The following is a 21,459-nucleotide window of genomic DNA, read 5'->3' as shown; positions in this document are numbered from 1 at the left end:
TTGACCTGGATATCGTAAAAATCCAGTTATTACAGTGCTTCTTTTTATTTCATAGCTGTAATATGGCCAGTATTAAGCAAATGCACAGGTATAGTACATGTCTAAAAACAAAACAAAAAACCTGTGGCCATAGATCCTTTTCTATTTCAAGTTCAATGAACATAAAGGACATTGTGACCCCTGTGAACTGAAGAGAAAAGCAGGGACAAGGCTGACACAGAAAGGATACACCACACATCTCCTACAGCAACAGGAAGACCCAACCAGGCTGTGTGTGAGAACTGGCTGTGTCTCCAGCAGGCAATGTGAGGTTCAGAAGAGCAACTGAGCAGGGGAGGAAGGGAGGGGGAGAAGAGGGAAAGAGGTGGAAGATGGAGACAATATGAAGAAAGACAGGGAGGAAAGTAAAACAGCAGAGTAAGAAAAGTGCCAGGGGGAGGACAGCAGGGGGAGGACTGCAGGAGAGGACAGCAGGGGAGGACAGCAGGGGGGAGGACAGCAGAGGAGGACAGTGTAGATCATCTAGACCGTGCCCATGTTAACTGCCAGCAGTGTCGACTAGTGTGCATCCCCACACCTTTTGGAGGAATTAATAGGCATGTAATAACTATTTATAATCACATGAACTCAATACAGGAAGTTATTGCTATACTTAGTCAGAAACTCAGTCTATCATCATGTGTCTAAAGCAGATAGTGCCTCCGAGTAGGAATGACAGTGGTCACAGAAAGAATCTGTCCTACTCAGAAAGAAAATGGTATCACAAGTGCGTGTGCATGCATGTGTGTGCGCATGCGCGTGCACATGTTCCTGTGTCAATGTCACTATTTGGATTAATCTGACAAATGAAAATCTCAGAGAAGCCTGTCCATGCCATAAGTAAGCAGTCACACTCCCTAGGTGTCACAGTCTCACAAGACATTAAGTTTAGTGTCTTGATTCTCAAAACAAATTGAACATTGCCCATCCTGAAACTCAAGAGCTATATTTTCAATGAAATCACATATCAAAACCAAAACCCTGGCTGTAAAACTGGCTCTTAAATCTCTTCCAAAGTCCTAAGAAAGTATACTGAGTGGTGAGACATCTCAAGAGGACTAACAGGCAGTACTTAAGAATCTACTAATTTTAATTTTCTTCCTTGAATTTCTCCTTCCTAAATGTGAAAACATTACATTCTATAACAATGTTAGATGTCTCACCTACAAATTTAAAAGGCTTAAGTTATTGTAAAAATCATTGCTAGAATTACTCATTTTTTTTTACTAAAATAGCTTATAGGACTGTACTGAATATTACCAGAACTTATTTGGCTTTTAAGACTATTCAATTTTCATTCTATAGATAAATATTTTGCCCATTTGCCTCTACTGCAACTTACACAGCATACAATGGAACGGTCCTGATCATCTATTCACTGGGGCATTTGCTTAAAAAAGAAAGCCCACAGTAAACTCCAGCTTCATTCCCTACAAGGTTAACGTACAGACTAAAGCAATTAAACATGCTGTACATGCTTGCATATGTAATTTTACTCTGGGCTTTTGCTCTGAAAGATCCCTCGTAAGATAAACTCCTGATGTGTGAAAACTTCTCAAATGTAAGTCAAACTGTGTAGGATGATGGCTGTCATTTCCAGTCAGAGGAAACCACTCTGGAAATGTGTCACACATTTGAAGGATGCAGACAGCTCCACGCTGCTCCTAACTTGGGCAGAACATGGCCTACTAGAGAGCAGCCTCCTTTTCCCATGTCTGGTTTGAAGTCAAACAACACTGATGTTTCTTCAAAACATGGAATCTTATACCCCAAACAGTATAATCTAATTCTAGAATGCTTTATATATGAAGAAAATGAATAGCTATACACAAAAGCCTTCTATTCCAAAACACAACATATCCATTTTATTACAACAAAAGTTACAAAATGGGCCACTGTTGTGACCTGTTTAATGCCTCCATTTAAGATGTTTTGTTTGAGCAAGCTTGTTAAAACCCAGGGCACTAATAAGTGAGCAGCAATAAACCCAGTTACCATCAAAGAGGCAGAAGAAGGGGACCCTGCTACAATTTGCAACAAGCAGAGAAGCAATATGAGGATCCTGGGTGAGATAGAGAAAATGAAACTTGGGTGTCCTAGCAAAGTGTTGGCATCGTTAATGACACGAAGAAAGTACATGGTTATATCATAAGCAGGACTTACCTATCCCCAGTATTGGACTGCAATTATGCCTGAATTCAATCAATGTTTTTAACCTTATGATCATAAGATAAATAACCATATAGTACTTTAATAAACAGTGATTTATAACCAAGGGACTATAAAATATCATTTCTAAAGTATAATTTGTTACTATAATTTGACTAATAATCACACAAGATACTTTTGTTAAATAAAGGTAGATTGTATGCTACAATAAAAACAACATGAATGACCTAGGGAACCAAAGAATAATAAGAAAAAAAGAGTGAATGTTATTACACTTGGCAAAAACGACCAACAACTCTGTTTGTAAACTCAAGAAAATGTGCAAGAGTTAAAATTCCAAGGTATAATGGTTAGTCCTAATTGTTAGCTTGGTCAGATTTAAAATCACCATGGAAACAAATCTCTGGCTTGTCTGTGAGGGATTATGTAGACTAGACTAGCTGCTGTAGGATGATATGCCCTAAATGTGGCTGATACCATTCCACCGGCTGGGGTCTTAGACTCAATAAAAATGGGAAAATGAACTCTGGGCACACATGTTGCTCTCTCTTCCTGACTGGAATGTAACCAGCTGTCTTCAGTTCCTGATTAGAAACCTGCCAGTTGCCCTGATGGACTGAGTCCAGTCACACTATGACCTAAAATAAATCCACCCTCCACCCCTCCCCCTCCCTCCTTCCTTCTCTCCCTCCCTCCCTCCCTCCCTCTCTGTTGCTCTTATCAAGCATTTCATTGTGGAAACAAGACAAACACCTAAGATTTAAAAGCGGCATGGAAGTGGTCAGCTTGCAATTGACACAGGAATGGATCCAAAGCTGATGACCCAGTCCCCTTTCCTACAAGGGAGATCTCTCTTCTGTTGCATGGCAGTTTCCAAATTAACACGCTTCATTTATGGTCTCCCATTCTAGTGTCCCACAAATGACAGTGACTTTCCTCTTGAATAGTCAGCCATTTCTGTTCCATCCCAGTGGAGACCAAGGGCAAAGCAAGTGATGGGGAGATAGAAACTTCAAAGTCACTATCATTCTTTTAAAAAAAAAAAAAGGTTCAAAGGAGAGCCATTCAAAGCCCACTGGCAACTGCCTATAGAACAGAATTTCAACAGTAAACATCTTTTGCTTTTTAACATAAATATTTCAACTGACTTATCAGATTTTATATAAGATAATGTATGTTTCATAAAAGAAATAAAAATAAATGGAGCAATACTGCAGGGTGGGATGACACGCCTGTGGAGGACCCCATCTCAAAAAGAAAAAGGGGAAAACTGAAGTGAATCCCTCTTAGGTTAATAAGACACTCTAAGGTATCTTTCCAAATTAAGCACAACATGACAGGAGGGAAAAAAATCTAACAGAGAGAAGAGTGAGCATGCTGAAGCTCAAGTAAATCGTAAGGACCTCAAGGGTGGGACACTAAAGTTACTGCTGGTCACTCCATTACTCACTGGGGCATCAGACACAGGGGATGCTTAACAAACACTATCAGGAAAAGCCATTGGCTCCATCTTTACAGTCTGCAGAATCATCACAACCCTTCTATCTGGGCAGAGGTGACTCTTAGCATATCAACTTACATGTTAGTATGTCAGTCATATGACATTATTATATAACGAAGAGTGGTAAGAGAAACAAACCCTCCCCCATTTAAATTGCTTCTGTCAAGTATTTCATTGCAGCCACAAGAAAAGTAACGGACACTCTTAAAGGCGGTAAGTGAGTGGCCAGCTTGCCACAGATAGGAAATGTCGTTAGTCTCTAATTCACTATTTTTCTGACCCCCATCCCACCCACAGACATCAGGGATGGAGGGACTAGATCTTTATTTCAAAAAGACACCAAGCAAAATTCAGCTGCACTGTGGAGTTCTCTTTCTTCTAAGTGGCCCCAGCAACACCACACAGGAGAATACAAGTAAGTCAGCAAAAGTTGCAGGGTGTGTCTGCCACAGACCTCGGAGAAGCCACTTGAATGTGGCAATTGGGTAAGTCACTCTGAAGGATCAGCACAGTGACCACCTGCAGGCTGCAGAATTCTCACAGTCAACAGTGTAGCAAAGGTAACCAATCCATAGAAGCAAAATTTCAAAATAAGAAAAAATTTCAAGTTTTTTACATAAAGCTTCTCAAGGCTTCCCTAGCACTGACTGACTGACAGGACACGGAGATGGCCCTTTAGAGAAAGCAGCTTCAGAAGGATCAATGAGATAAATTTCATAGATAATCAGGGCACAAACACAATTCTCTCTCTCTCTCTCCCTCTCTCCCTCCCCATCTCCACCCTAGCAGAAGAGCACTGAGTAGTCACCTCACCACTAAGGGGCACATGGCATTTTGTGAGCAGTCAGGAAGGGGATAGAGATGAGAGAAGTCTGGTCTCAGAGCTGGGTTTAACATGCACAGTGCCCTGAGCCCCGGGAGGTGGAGAGTATCAGAGGTCTCACCATCTTAATTTGGTCACATCTGATGAAATAGAGATGTTCGTAGAGATGTTCATAGATATCTAAAGCTGAAAACCTTCACAGCAGACAATAGTTGTTTGTTTGGTTTTGTTGCTGTTTGGGGATTTTGTTTTTGGGTAACTTCCCAGAATCCTATTTGACTAGGACTTTGAACAGAAGACTGAGGCTTTCTACATCAGAGCCTTTGCCTGGGCTCTGCAGGCTCTCGTCATTCCTGCGACCCTCCTCTATGGAGAGGGCAATATTCACTGGGCTGAAAATCTATCCTCCAACAGTGAGAGAACCAATACTGCTTCCGAGCTGTGGAAGCACTTGGAATGTTACAAAAGGCTGGAAATCACCAGTGTGCACGCAGAAGACACTGCACTGTGCTCATGGTCCCTTGAATATTGTTCCCAAAGGTGCTTAGCCTCGCAGCTCAAACTCTGGGAAGATGTAGATAGAGTTTGGTGAAAAGGAAACAAGGGGTGGGGGGTGGGGAGAGGAGGAAACAGTCTTCAATTAAAAGATCAGTCCCCGGTTTCACAGTCAGCTTCAGGCAGACTGACCTCAGGCAGAGTCAGGGTCCCAGCTACAAGGCTGGCATGGACAGTCTCCCCCTAGGTCCAGCAGCGTTTGGGTCAGCATCTTTTTCAGGCAGAGGCGTTCCTCTTTGGTGGTCCACAGCATATCTTCCAAGTCATCAACTTTCTCTTCCAGACTGACTCCTGAACTCTCAGCCAGCTCTGCACGCACGGGGTCTGCCTCTTTGAGGTTCATCAGTAAGAATCTGTTTCTTCTGCAGATTTGTTTTCTTTTGAGAGTACTTTTCTTCTGCAGCACTCAAGACAGTTCAGGTCTGATCTGCTCACCCACCCCTGCCAGCTCAGAGGTTCCTCCGTACATCCCAAGTCTCCATAACAACCACTAACTCACAAACCATCTCTCCATGCTCTCATCACCACTCCTGCAGCACGCTCAGCTTCCTTTAGCTGAAGTTCCCCAAGGTCCAGCTTGGTTTTCAATCACCTCCATTATCTCTCTCACTCTCAGCAGCAGCTTGTTCTGCATCTTCTGGTTTTTGCAGACACTCCTGGCATGGTCCAGCTCCTCAACCCAGTTCGATCCTATGGCTAAGACCACTTCAGCCTGTCCCAGCACCTTTCTCTCCCCATGTCCCACCTCGATCAATGGTAGGGATTTCACTGTGTTAGCTATCCAGCTGCTACTGGAATGTGGATTCCTCCTACCTCCTCCACTCAGCACTGCAGCTCTTTTCTTAAGTCTTCAAAGCAAATCTCACTGGTTTTTTTTTTTAAGCACTTAAGTACTGAGTACCTACACATGATAAAACTGCTTACCAAAATAAGAACAGATACTATGTTTTAAAATTATAGCACATCTCATTCTCAATGGTGAAGTCCTGACATCTTAAGATTAGGAACACGGCAAGGGTTTCTGTTTACTTTAACTCCAATTCCAGGTTACAGTCCATCATGGTGGGAAAGTCACAGTGGCAGGAGCTTAAGGCAGTGGTCACAATGCATCCATGTCACAGAGAGCAATGAATGCATGCTTGCTGGTGCTCACCTATGCTCTGCATTTAGAGAGCCCAGGGTTGCCATCTAGAGAGCAGCCCTACCACAATTAAGATAGTTCTTCCCACAACAATCGACATAAACAAGACAATCCCTCACAGATATTCTCAGATATAACAATCCCTAGCAGCTGTGTCTGGAGGCTTGACTCCTAGGAGTTAGGCTGACAATGTTAGCCACTATCCCAGGTCTCTCATTGATGCTGAAGCTCACGGATTTGCCTAGGGTGGCTGGCTACTGAGCTCCAAGAGCCTACTGTCACCATCTTTCCAGAACTGGGATCACAGATGCTTGCAGCTGTGCTTGACCATGGGTGCTGGGGACCAAATTCAGGTCCTCAGATCTGCACAGCAGGCCATCTACTAACCAAACCATCTCCCTAGATTAGTATGAAAGCGAGGAGGTAGACAGGTAAAATAGAAGATTCCTTAATCTTATATTTATATACTTAAAAAGACTATACTCTAGAAACATCTATTTTAAAAATATGTCTGTAGATTCAATGAGCTCTCTAAGAAAAGCACAGTACAGAAAGAAAGCATGGATAAGGATGCCTGGGTGTTCACCATTGCACTGTCTGCAGCAACCGACACAGAAGCAAAAGTCATTAATCAGAGAACAGCTGGACCTATGACTCCTCCACAGAATAGGAAGCAGTCATTTAAAAAATATTCTGGAACTATAATTGTTGGCATGAGAGGTTTTTACATGTATTAAGAAAAACAAAACACAAAAATACTATGTATAATGTAACATCCCTCTTATAAAATCCAAGACAAAAACTATTGGATTATGATAATGATAATACAAGAAGTACACATAAATGCATGCATGAATGTTAAGCTATTAGTTAATATGAGGTATGGAAGTTAGAAAAAAAGGAAAGGAAGTTGACCAAAAGAGTAAAGGAAAACACAAGTTCATAGAAAAATAATTCTCAAATATTTTGAAACAAATGTATATGCATCTTATAAGACACATCATGGTCTTATAAGATCTAAAGGAAAGGGGTGCAGAGCAGAAGGCAGGTAACAGGATATAAGTGGCCTTTGGGAGACTCTGCAAGTGAGAGGATTCAGGGCAACAAGGGGAAATTATGTTCAGTGGAGAGAAAGTGAAAGAACTATGGGAACCAATGAAGAAGTGAGAGGAAATCTCACAGCAGAGTGGGAAAAGCAATGCAGTAAAGAGGGTCAGCAAGGCCTATGGCACGGGCATTGGGATCAGACACACATGCACAAGCTACCTAAGCTGGGGAGAAGACTAAGCCCATGGTTCAGTGCACATGGTAAATCCTAGCAAGCAGCTCAGGGAATATATGAGCACACAGCTAGCGTATTTCAGCCAGGTGTCATCATTGTAACAGGAGTCCTTCTAGGGACTGCATGGTTCGAGGGAATAGAGCAGAGAGTAGTGATACAATAGGACTCCTGTGACATCCTTCAGACTGAGTGGGTAGGTGGGGGACAGATGCACAAGGCAGTGGTGGAGGAATTGTCCAATAGGGCATTCCAAAAGGTGTGTAGCAGAGAACAGGAACTGGAACTCACTGGTTCACCCATTGGAGATAAGTGGGAACGGATGCATGGGATATCTCAAGGAGCCAGAGCTGAGAGCACCATGAACAAGTAAGGGTCAAAAATTGCTCAGTGCCCACACTCCCCAGTGTAAATCATAATGAATGGAATAATTCTTCTAGAAGATAAAACAGCTGTAAGTTTATATGCATGGAATACTGTCCAGTCCAATTCATGCAACAAATACATCTGGATATATAGAGGCAGGACCCACTTCAATAAGTGAGACCTCACTTTCACTAACAAAAATAACTAGCAAAGCACACTGCCCAAACCCATTAGATTAAAAGCATACTACGGATGAGGACTTAAACACCAACAGAGGATTCTAGTCAAAGGCTACTGAATATATATTCTTTCCAGCAGCTCATGAAGCTTTCTACAACACAGATCCATAAAGCAACTCTTCACAAGCACACAGAAATAATCAAGATAATTCCCACATCATAATGAGCATGGCCATCAACAGCAAGGAAAATCCAAAACTACAAACACATGGAGTCTGAATGTATGCCTTTGAACAGTTGGTGGGTCAGTGAAAAATACGAGGAAGCTTTTACAATTCCTTTAATTACTAAAAACAAAAGATACCACACTGTTTCTGTGTTAATAGAAAGAAGATCTGAGAGGGAAGTTCACAGCTACACTAAACATCAGAGAAATATAAAATAAATGATGTAACACTGCACTGTACAATTTGAGAAAGCACCCCAACCCAGCAGACAATTATGAACAAATTTGAACAAAAATAAATAATGAGCAAAAGAACAATACTAAAGAACAACAAGCTGGCCAGGGAAGTAAGTGGGCTAACTGCAGACCTTCACCTCCAAATACAATCCCAGCCTCATCCCCAGTTCTGTGGCAGACCACTTGCTGCAGCCTGCCCTTCCTGCTATCCACATTCTCAGGGAACTAAGCAGATGCTGGTGAACACCCTGTTTACCTGTGGACCCTCTCAGTGTCCCCCCCTTTAGCCCATACACATTCCTAAGTGTCTGCTCCCAATGCCTAGAAACACATTCTACCTGGAACTCCCAGTGGCCACACCTGCCAGGGTCCCAGAAGCATTCCCTACCAAGGAACAAACAGTAACCACACCTTCCTTAGAACCAGAGGACAACAGAAACCAAGGAATAAAACACCCACCTATCAAAGACAAGACCAGATATCAGCACCTAGAATTACAATCTTCCAAAACCCAGTTCCTAGGCCTGAAAAATAGTTCTTAACCTTCCTAATGCTGTGACCCTTTAATACAGTTCTTCATGTTGTGGTGACCCCCAACCATAAAATTATTTTCACTGCCACTTCATAACTGTAATTTTGCTACTGTCATGAACTGTAGTGTAAATATCTGTGTTTTCCAATGTTCTTTGGTGACCCCTGGTAGGGGAGAGAAGAGGGGGAAGTCCTGGAGAGACTAGAGATACAAGGGACATAACTCAATATAACAAAGGCAGTTTACAGAAAACCCATAGCCAACATCCACTTAAATGGAGAGAAACTAAAAGCAAGTCCATTAAAATCAGGAACAAGATAAGGTTGTCCTCTCATTCCATACCTATTCAATAGAGTACCTGATGTCTTAGCTAAAGCAATAAAGCAACCGAAAGAGATCAGGGATACAAATTGGAAAGGAAGAAATAAAAGCTTCTTTAATTTCAACGGATACCTAAGTGACCCTAAGAATTCTGCTGGGAAATTTCTAGAGCTCATAAATACTTGCAACAAAGTAGCTGGATACAATATTAACTCACAAAAATCAGTAGCCCTTCCATATACAAATGACAAATGAACTGAGAAAGAAATCAGGGAAACAAAACCTCTCACAATAGCCTCAAAAAATATAAACATCTTGGTGTAAATGATTTAAAAAAAACCTAAAACATTGAAGGAAGAAATTGAAGAAGATATCAGAATATGTAATGATCTCCTGCCCTAATGGATTAGGAGAATTGGTATCATAGCAAGGCCATCCTACATAAAGCAATCTACAGATTTGATTCAATCCTTATTAAAATTCCAACACAACTATTCACAGATTTTGAAAGGATAATTTCAGCTTCATATGGAGAAAACACACACACACACACACCAAACAAACAAACAAATGAATAAAAAACAGGCTATCTAAAACAATCCTGAATAATATAAGAACTGCTGGAGGTATCACCATCCCCAATCTCAAACTGCAGTACAGAGTTACAGTAATAAAAACAGCATTCTACTGGCACAAAAACAGACACAGCATCTTCAACAAATGGTGTGGTCAAACTAGATGGTTGCATGTAGAAGAATGCAAATAGATTCACATTTATCACCCTACATAAAACTCAACTCCAAATGGATCAAAGACCTTAGCATGACACTAGATACACTAACCCTGATGGAAGAGAAAGTGGACAAGAGCCTTGAACTCAATGGCACAGGAAAAGACTTTCTGAACAGGACACCATTAGCACAGGCACTAAGATCAACAGTTAATAAATAGGGCCTCATGAAACCAAAAAGCTTCTGCATACACAACCAAGGACACCACAGTTCAGACAAGGTAGCAGCCTACAGAATAGAAAAGATTTTTACCAACTACACATCCAATAGAGGGCTAATATACAAAATATATAAAGAACTCATAAAACTAGGTATCAAGAAAACAACCCAATTTAAAAATGGTATATGGATCTAAACAGAGAATTCTCAATAAAGGAAACTCAAATGTCTGAGATATACTTAAAGTTATCAGGGAAATACAAATTAAAACGACTCTAAGATTTCATCTTACACATGTCAGAATGGCTAAAATCAATAAAAATATGTGATAGCTCAGGCTGACAAGGATGTGGAGTAAGGGAAACACTCCTCCATTGCTGGTGGGAGTGCAAACATGTACAGCCACTATGGAAATCAGTGTGGCAGTTCCTCAGGAAGATGGGAACAGAACTACCTCAAGATCCAGCTATACTACACTTGGGAATATACCCAAATGAGGCTTCATCCTACCCCAGAGCATTTGTTTGATCATGGTCACTGCTGTTCTATTCATAATAGCCAGAAAATGAAAACAATTTAGATGCCCATCAACAGATGAATGGATAAAGAAAATGGGGTACATTTACACAATGGAATGTTACTTAGCTGTTAAAAAATGAAATTGCAGATAAATAGAACTAGAAAAAAATCATCCTGAATGAGGTAACCCAGACACAAAAAGGCAAATATTGTATATTTTTGCTTATATGTGTATATTAGCTGTTAAGTTAAAGGTAACCAAGCTATAATCCATAGAACCACAGAAACTGGGTATAAATAAGAGAAGAAGGGTGATAGATATATCTCCCTAGGAAGGGGAAATACAATAGATAGCTATGATTAGACAAGAGGAGATAGGACTAGAATGGGAGGATCAAGCAGGGAATGGACATGGAAAAGGGAGATCAGGGAGAGACAGCTAAAATAATGGACATTCAAGCAGCAGTATGAAAAACTAATACAGAAAGACTTCCTAAAATATATACATATATAAAGGCAATTTAAATGAAATCACAAATAATGGAGGAGACAGAGCCCCAAGTGGGCATCTCTTGTAACCAAACAAAGCTCCCAGTACTGGGATTGGGTCATATCTAATTGGGCTGCTGGCCAAAGGGTCCCATAAGAACCCCCGAATAACGCAGACTGTTTCGAAGGCTATAAGCTGTTCTCCACAAACTGACAGCAAGGCCCTATTGCTGAACACAATACCTATATAACTCATGAAAATAGAAAAGCTGAGCTGGGCTCTTTGGGATCTCCTGGCCTAGGGACTGCAGACAAGTTGATTAGCCCCACCACAGATGAAGCAATCCAGAATCTGCTGGCATCCCTGTGCTAGTCGCTTCCCCACTCAGGTGAGAGGTGAGTGTGGTCCCATCTCAGGCCCGACTTGTGCTTGCCCTCTTTGGGACCTCCTGGCAGGACTTTGGGACTGTGGGCAGGTAGACTCACCCCAAGTGGATCAAACCATCCAGAGTCCTTGGTGCTAGTCCACTTGCCTGGAGAGGGAGTATCTCAGACTCACCTGCACCCATCCTGAGACCCATTGGAATATTGGACCTGCTTGAACGCACTGGAAGAGAACCTTGGACCCATATCCACCAGGACAGTAAGAGACCCTACCTGCACCCACTGGAAGAAGGGATGGGAAGATGACAATATAAGAACACATTGAACAACACAAAAAGCAATATGACACCACCAGAGTCTAAGAACTCTATACCAGCATGACCTTAACATTCTAACACAGATGAAGCAGAAGAGAACTACCCTAAAAAAACAACTTCATGAAAATGATAAGAGACACTAAAAAGAGGAAATGCAAGAAAAACAAAGAAAAAACTTGAGACATGGAAGAAATGACAAACTGCAAGAAACAATTCAAACAGTGCAAGGTTTGAAAGCTGAAATAGAAACAATAAAAAGAAAAAAAAATACTCTGAGGGAACGCTGGAATTAGAAAAGCTGGTTAAACGATCAGGAACTTGCAAGCATAACCAACAGAATACAAGAGATGGAAGAGAGAATCTCAGCTGTTGAAGATATACTAGGAGAAAGAGATTCTTCAACCAAAGAAAATCTTAAGTCCAATAAATCCCTAACACAAAATATCCAGAAAATATGGAACACCTTGAAAAGGCCAAACCTAAGAATAATAGGTATAGAAGGTAAAGAAACCCAACTCAAAGGCGCAAACAATGTATTCAACAAAATCATAGTAGAAAACTTTCCCAACACAAAGACATGCCAATGAAAGTACAAGAAGCTTACAGAACACCAAATAGAGTGGACCACAAAAAAGTCCTCTCACCACATAATAATCAAAACATAAAACACACAGAATAAACAAAGAATATAAAGAGCATCAAAGGAAAAAGGCCAAGTAACATATAAAGACAAACCTATCAGAATTACACCTGACTTCTCCATGGAAACTCTGAAAGTTAGAAGGTCCTGAATACATATTCTACAAACACTAAGAGACCACAGGTGCCAGCCCAGACTACTGTACCCAGAAAAGCTTTCAATCACTATAGATGGAGAAAACAAGATATTCAATGTCAAAACCAGATTTAAATAACACATATCCACAAATCCAGTCCTACAGAAAGTACTGGAAAGGAAACTCCAACCTAAGGAAGTTAACAACACTCACAAAAGTACAGGCAACAGATAAACCCACTTTACCAAAAGCCAAAAGAAAAAGTGGGGTAAACCCACACACAATACCACTACCACCAACAAATCTAAAAATAAAACAAGAATTAATACTCAATGGTCCTTAATTTCCCTCAATATTAATGGTCTTAACTTACCTATAAAAAGACACAGGCTAACAGAATGGATACAAAGACAGAATCTATCCTGCTGCTGCATACAAAAACACACCTCAATTTCAAAGACAGAGATTACCTCAAAGTAAAGGGTTAGGATAAGACTTTCGATTCAAATAGACCCAAGAAACAAGCTGGTGTAGCAATCCTAATATCTAACAAATTAGACTTCAAACTAAAATCAATTAAAGGAGATGAAGAAGGTCATTTCACATTCACTTACAGGAAAACCCATCAGGATGAAGTCTCAATTCTAAATATCTATGTGTCCAATACAAAGGCACCCACATTCATAAAAAAAATTGCTAAAACTCAAATCACACATAAAACCTCACACATTTATAGTGGGACATTTCAACACTTCACTCTCACCACTAAACAGGACCACCAAACAGAAACTTAACAAAGAAGCAAAGGAACTAACAGACATCTATAGAACATTCCATCCAAACACAAAAGTAAATACCTTCATCTCAGTGACACATCAAACCTATTCTAAAATTAGCCACATACTCCACAATATAGCAAAGCATGCTTTAATTTAGAATTCAACAACAACACAAATTGCAGAAACCCTACAAACTGATGGAAATTGAACAATGTGCAATTGTACAATTCCTGGGTCAAGGAAGAAATAAGAAAGAAATTAAAGACTTCCTAAAACTCAATGAAAATGAAGACAACATACCTAAACTTATGGGACATTTTGAAAGCATTGGTAAGAGGAAAGTCCATAACACTAAGTGCCCACATGAAAAAACTGGAGAATAGTCACACTGGAGAATCAACAGCACAACTGAAAGCTCTAGAACAAAAATAAGCAAACTCACCTCAGAGGAGTAGATAGCAGGAAATAATCAAATTGAGGGCTGAAATCAATAACATAGAAACAATAACAACAACAACAAAACAATACAAAGAATCAATGTAACAAAGAGTTGGTTCTTCCAGAAAATCAATAGATAGACAAAACTTTATCCAAACTAACCAGAAGGCAGAGAAAGAACATGCAAATTAACAAAATGAGAAATGAAAAGGGGAACATAACAATGGACATTGAGGAAATACAGACAATCTTCTAGTCATACTTTGAAAACCTGTACTCCACAAAATTTGAAAATTTAAAGGAAATGGACAATTTTCTGGATAGATATCACTTACCAAAATTAGATCAAGAATAGATAAGCAATTTAAACAGACCTGTAACCCCTAATGAAATAGAAGCAGTCATCAAAAGCCCCCCCCCTAAAAAAAGGTACAGGGCCAGATGGTTTCAGTGCAAAATTCTACCAGGAATTCAAAGAAGAGCTAATACCAATACTCCTCAAATTGTTCCACACAACAGAAGCAGAAGGTTCACTGCCAAACCCTTTTTATGAGGCTATAATTACCTTGGTAGCCAAGCCACAGAAACGCACAAATAAGAAAGAGAACTACAGACCACTATCCATCATGAACATTAATGCAAAAATACTCAATAAAATACTGGACAATCAAATCCAAGAAAATGTCAGAGAAATAATCCACCATGATCAAGAAGGCTTCATCCCAGGGATGCAAGGATGGTTCAACATACAAAAATCTATCAATGTAATCCACCATATAAACAAACTACAAAAGAAAGACCACATGATCATCTCACTAGAGGTTGGAAAAGCCTTTGACAAAATCCAACACTCCTTCATGATAACAGTCTTGGAGAAATTAGGAATAACAAGAACATACCTAAACATAATAAAAGCAATATACAGCAAACCAACAGCCAGCATCAAACTAAATGGAGAGAAGCTCAACATGACTCCTCTAAAATCAGGAACAAGACAAGCCTGTTCACTCTCTCCATATCTCTTTAATATTGTACTTGAAGTTCTAGCTAGAGCAATAAGACAACAAAAGCAGATCAAGGGGATACAAATTGGAAAGAAAGAAGTCAAACTTTCACTATTTGCAGATATGGTAGTTTACATAAATGACCCAAAAAACTCTACCAGGGAACTCCTACAGCTGATAAACACCTTCAGCAAAGTGGCAGGATACAAGATCAACTCAAAAAAAAATCGTCTACTATATATAGATGACAAATGGGCTGAGAAAGAAATCAGAGAAACATCACCCTTTATAATAGCCACAAAGAACATAAAATACCTTGGGGTAACACTAACCAAATGAATAAAAGACCTGTATAACAAGAACTTTGAGTCTTTAAAGAAAGTAAAGAAGATACCAGAAAATGGAAAGATCTCCCATGCTCTTGGATAGGTAGGATCAACATAGTAAAAATGACAATCTTGCCAAAAGCAATCTACAGATTCAATGCAATCCCCATCAAAATCCCAGCACAATTCTTCAGACTTTGAAAGAACAAGACTCGACTTTCTATGGACAAACAAAAGATCCAGGATAGTCAAAACAACCCTGTACAATACAGGAACATCCAGAGGCATCACCATCCCTGACTTCAAGCTCTATTATAGAGCTATAGTCCTGAATACAGTTTGGTATTGGCACAAAATTAGACAGGTAGATCAATGAAGTTGAATTGAAAAATCCTGATATTAACCCACACACCTATGAACACCTGATTTTTGACAAAGAAGCTAAAGTTATACAATGGAAAAAAGAAAGCATCTTCAACAAATGGTGCTGGCATGTAGAAGACTGCAGATAGATCCATGCAGAAAACTTAAGTCCAAATGGACCAAAGACCTCAACATAAACCCAGCCACACTGAACCTCTTAGAAGAAAAGTGGGAAGTACCCTTGACTGAATTGGTACAGGATATCACTTCCTGATCATAACACCAATGCACAGACACTGAGATTGACAATTAATAAATGGGACCTCCTGAAACTGAGAAGCTTCTGTAAGGCAAAGGACACAGTCAACAAAACAAAACAGCAGCCCACAGAATGGGAAAAGATACTTACCAACCCCACATCTGGCAGAAGGCTGATTTCCAAGATACACAATAAACTCAAGAAGCACGTCTCCAAACAATCCAATTAAAAAGTGGGGTACATAACTAAATAGAGAATTCTCAATAGAGGAATCTAAAATGGCTGAAAGACACTTAGGAAAGTGCTCAACATCCTTAGCCATCAGGTAAATACAACTCAAAACAATGCTGAGATACCATCTTACACTGGCCAGAATGGCTAAAATCAAAACACCAATGACAGTCTATGCTGGAGAGGATGTGGAGAAAGAGGTACACTCCTCTGTTGTTGGTTGAAGTGCCAACTTGTATGACCACTTTAGATATCAGTATGTTGATTTCTCAGGAAAATGGGAATCAGTCTACCTCAAGATCCAACAATTTCACTCTTGGGCATATACTCAAAGAATGCACATTCATACAACAAGGACATATGTTCATAGTAGCATTTTTTGGTAATAGTCAGAACCTGGAAACAACCTAGATTCCCCTCAACTGAAGAATGGATGGAGAAAATGTGGTACATTTACACAATGGAGTATTACTCAGTGGAAAAAACAAACAATGAAATCTTGAAATTTGCAGGCAAATGGATAGAACTGTAAAAAAACATCCTGAGTGAGATAACCCAGTCACAGAAAGAAAAGCATGTTATGTACTCACTCATATATGGATATTAGACACAGAGCAAAGAACTACCAGCCTACAATTCACACCATCAGAAAAACTAGGAAACAAGGAATCCTAAGAGAAAAACACATGGTCCTCTGAAGAAGGTGAAAGGGAAGAGAACCCCTGAGCAAATTGGGAGCACGGGGAGAAAGAGGAGAGAGGTAGGAGAATGAGAGGGGGAGAAGAGGAGGGGAGAGGACATGATGCCTTTGATGCCCTTCCCCTATAATGAGATTGATGACTACCTTCGTTGCCATCCTAGAGCCTTCATCCAGTAGCTGATCAAAGCAGAAGCAGGAACCCACGGCTAAACACTGAGCCATACTCCTAGAATCCAGTTGTAGAGAGGGAGGAGGAATGATCAAAGGAGCCAAAACCATGCTTGAGAAACCCATAGACACAGTTGGCCTGACCTAGTGAGAGCACAGAGACCCTAGTCGTAAAGCTGGGGAACCAGTATTGGTTCTGGAACCAGAACCAAGCGCTCTGAATATAGGTGCCAGCTAGGAGGCCTCAGCAGTCTATTGGACCTCTAGTAGTGAAGCTAGTGTTTATCTCTAGTGCACAAATGGATTTTGGGAGCCCATTTCCTATGGAGGGATACTATTGCAGCCCAGATACATGAAAGAGGACCTAGGCCCTCCCCCAATGCATATGACAGTCTTTGATGATCCCCCATGAAAGGCCTCACTATCCTTGGGGAGTGGGAGAGGGGTGGGTTGGTGGGTTGGTAGGAGGCATGGGAGGATGGGAGGGCAAGGGAATGGGGGGATTGATGTATAATAAGATTGCTTCTAAAATTTAAAAAATTTAATTAGAAAAAAAGAAAGAAATTAAAGAATATAACACAAAATGGAAAGATCTCTTGATAGGGGAAGCCATTATAATTTTAAAGAGAAATCTGGCACTAGGGAAATGTCCAGAGATCTAAGCAATAGTAGAGAGGCTATCTTAAATGCCCTTCTCCAATAATGACATTATATGTCATCCTAGAGCCTTCATCCAGTAGCTGATGGAATCAGAAGCAGACACTCACAGTTAAACACTGGGCTAAATTCCTGGAATCCAGTTGCAGAGAGGGATGATTGATGAGCAAAGGTATCAAGACCAGGCTGGAGAAACTCACAGAAACAGCTGACCTGAACAAGGGAAGTTCATGAGCCCCAGACTGATAGTTGGGAAACCAGCATAGGACTGACCCAGACCCCCTAATCATGGGTGTCAGTTACAAGGCCTGAGCAATCTATGGGGCCTCTGGCAGTGGATCAGTACTTATCCCTAGTATATGAATGGACTTTGGGAGCCCATTCCACATAGAGGAATACTCTCTCAGCCTAGACACATGGGAGAGGGCCTAGGCCCTGCTTCAAATGATATGACAGACTTCGAAGATACCCCATGGAAGGCCTCACCCTCCCTGGGGAACAGAAAAGGGATGGGATACGGGGTTGGTGGGAGCAGGGGAGGAGAGGAGGGAGAGGGAACTGGGATTGACATGTAAAGCAAGTTTGTTACTAATTTAAATTTTTAAAAAAGAAAGAAAAGTTGAGCTGGTACCTACCTAGAGCCTTCACCCCTATGGGCTAGTATTCTTGGTACCAGACAGTATTCTGCATGCTACCAAAGGAGAAAAGTAAACATCAATCCAGGTACAAACCCTTACATCTACAGTGGTTTCTTGTCTGAGACATATGCTAGTGTAATGGTGGCACAAAATATGTGGGAGTAACTAACAAACACCTGATTTGACTTAAGGCCCACTCCGTGAGATGAAACCCATACCCAGTACTGCTTGTATGACCAAAAACCAGAGACTAGATAGCCTAGGGACCAAGGAAATAACCAAATACTGTTCTTTAAAAAAAAAAAAGTAGCAATAAAATGATTTCTAATGATATTCTGCTATACTCATAGACCAGTGCCTTGCTCAGTCATCATCATAAAAGCTTCCTATAGCAGCAAATGGGAAAAAAACAGAAACCTACTGCCAGACAATGTACAGAATGAGAGACCTTGTAATACTCATTCCTAAATAGAGTCTCCATCAAATACCTTCCCTCAGAGCTTAGGAAACCCTTCAGGAGAGGAGGAAAAAGAGTGTAAGAGCCAGAGGGGATGGATGACACCAAGGAAATAAGGCCTTCTAGTCACAACAGTACTGATGCACATATGAACTCACAAAGACTGAGGCAACATGCACGGGGCCTGCATGGTCTGCACCAGACGGGGCCTTGAGATAAAAGAAATGGTCACATGCCTCCATCTCTAACTCAGAAATTATCTCCAATTGATAGCAACTTGTAGATTATAGTCTTCCTTACCAGTCGCCTGGAACCTGCCGTGCTGTCTGAACTCTCAAATGACAAACAGGACACTATATTAATTATAAACTGTTGGCCGTTTGTTTGGTTTCTTGCTGGCTATCTCTGACTTAAGTATTTAACCCATAATTGTTAATCTAAGTATTTCTCTTACCAGAGAAAAGGGTCCTGAACTCTTACTCTGGCAGGCTACATCATGTCTCTCTGTGTCTCTACTTCCCAGAATCCTCCTCGACTCCTAGTCCCACCTGTCTTGCTTCCCTGTTGGCCAACAGTGCTTTATTCAAACCAATAAGACACATTTTTACAGACTGACATCTCCCAACACTCCAAGAAGTTTCACTGGGGAAACAGACTACTCTTAAAGGTAGATTGCATGCCCAGCTGTAGATGGCCAACAGAAAACTAACTCAATGGCATCTTTGGAAGTTCCTTGTCTCATAAAGTCCTGTCAGGGCTTTGTCTTCCTGTCTTCCTTCCTTTCCTTTTCTTAAATTTATTTTTTACCCTGTAGGTTCTTAGCATATATATTATGACTTCTGGTTTTGTGTTTTTATGGCACTCCTGAGTGTGTCAAATAGTGGGTCTCTACATCTCTATTTGTGTCCTTTCTTGGTCTCTTTTCCTTCTGTTTGTTTATTCTATGCTACTGATTAATTTATCTTTTAATCCTATCTTATTTATTATTATCCCTTAGATACCTGGTCATTTTTCTAAGTGAGACAAAAAAAGAAACGGATCCAGATGGGAAGGAACTGAAAAGATTAAAGGGAGGGGAAACTGCAATCACGATATATTATCTGGAAAAAAATCTATTTTCAATAAAAAGATCATCTAGACAAGAAGCCACTTCTTTGAAAAGATAAAAATTAAAATAAAAAGACTATCAAGATTGTGGCAGGGCATTGTTGGCACACGCCTTTAATCCCAGCACTCGGGAGGCAGAGGCAGGCGGATCTCTGTGAGTTTGAGGCCAGCCTGGTCTACAGAGTGAGTTCCAGGACAGCCTCCAAAATGATACAGAGAAACCCTGTCTCAAAAAAAAAAAAAGAAAAGAAAAGAAAAAAAAAGATTGTGAAAGCACACACTAACCTAACAAAGACTTCACAATAAATACATGTAAATACATTTATAAATAGAAATTACCAGGGTGTGCTTACAAACTATACCAACAAACCTGGAGAACTACTGGGGAATACTAGAGAATAGTTTTTTTTTAATATTCATATCATTTAGATTGAAACAAACAAATAAAATTAATTTTCTTTGTGAAAATATGACAGCTATATTTTCTGTATTCTTTCTAGATGAGCCATGGATCATTTATCTTTATAGGTTTTGCTTATAAATTAACACAAGGCAATAGATATAGCCATAGAAAGGGTAGAAGGAAACAGATGAAGGAGCAGACTGTATGGATAGTCTGTGACTGTCATGAAAGCTCTTGATGTCGCCTAATGAATCGTAGATTTAGGTGGTGCTATTGGGAGCCTTGGTCAGCTTCACCTCTGGAATGCTGACTCCTGATCAGGGTCTTTCAAAATGTCTGATGGTTCACATGTTTCACCTGTAGTGTGATTAAAACTAACTTGTACTTATATACACAGACCATACTGTACGTGGAAGTTCTCTCAGATTACAGACAATCCACCAAGTGATGGTCTCAAAAACAACTTACATATTACACAAATGCCATTGCCTGAAAATAAATTCTCGATGATTATTTTCATTTTCAGATCAGGCCCATGGGACTAGAGATCATGAAGACAGAGGCACGAGCAAGAGAGAGAACTTTGGAAACCCTATACTGCATCCCAGCACTGTAAATAAATGTGTAAATAAGATGGGTGTCAGATGGCTCAGCAGGGAAAGGTTCTTACTGCACAAGCCTGGCAGACTGAGTTTGACACCCAGAACTCACCCAGAACCCACATACGAGGGGTGGAGAGCACTAACTCCACAGAGTTGTCACCTGACCTCCATACATATGGTATGGTTTGTGCACACAAGCACACACACACACAAAAAACAATGTTCTAATAAAAACTGAATTGAAACATAAGTTGAAATGAGTCCTGCTTCCCTGACCAAGTTTTTTCTACTCCAGTTACCACTCATCTATGATTCCTTCCCTGGGGACTCGGAAACAAGGTCAACGTGGAAATCCGAAACCAGAAACCAAGGGCATAGCAAACATATGCACTCTGGAAAAGTCATAAAAATATTCTAAAATAATTATAACCTTAACGTCCAGATGACTGAACAAATTCATTTTTAATAAAATACAACTTTGAAGAAAAAATTACAACATGGCACTTGCACAACAAATCTCTGGA

General features: G+C 40.4%; 1 protein-coding gene across 7 annotated transcripts in view; it reads right to left on the bottom strand.

Annotated features, from left to right (window-relative positions):
- Positions 1-21,459, bottom strand: part of Slc25a26 (solute carrier family 25 member 26) — a 125,477-nt gene that overhangs the window by 30,059 nt on the left and 73,959 nt on the right. The gene's annotated exons all lie outside the window — the stretch shown is intronic.

This window comes from Mesocricetus auratus, unplaced genomic scaffold (genome assembly GCF_017639785.1).
Source record: "Mesocricetus auratus isolate SY011 unplaced genomic scaffold, BCM_Maur_2.0 Super-Scaffold_100676, whole genome shotgun sequence".
Classification (NCBI taxonomy): domain Eukaryota; kingdom Metazoa; phylum Chordata; class Mammalia; order Rodentia; family Cricetidae; genus Mesocricetus; species Mesocricetus auratus.
Note: the sequence above shows the minus strand (reverse complement) of the source record. Positions and strands in the feature narration are given on the sequence as shown.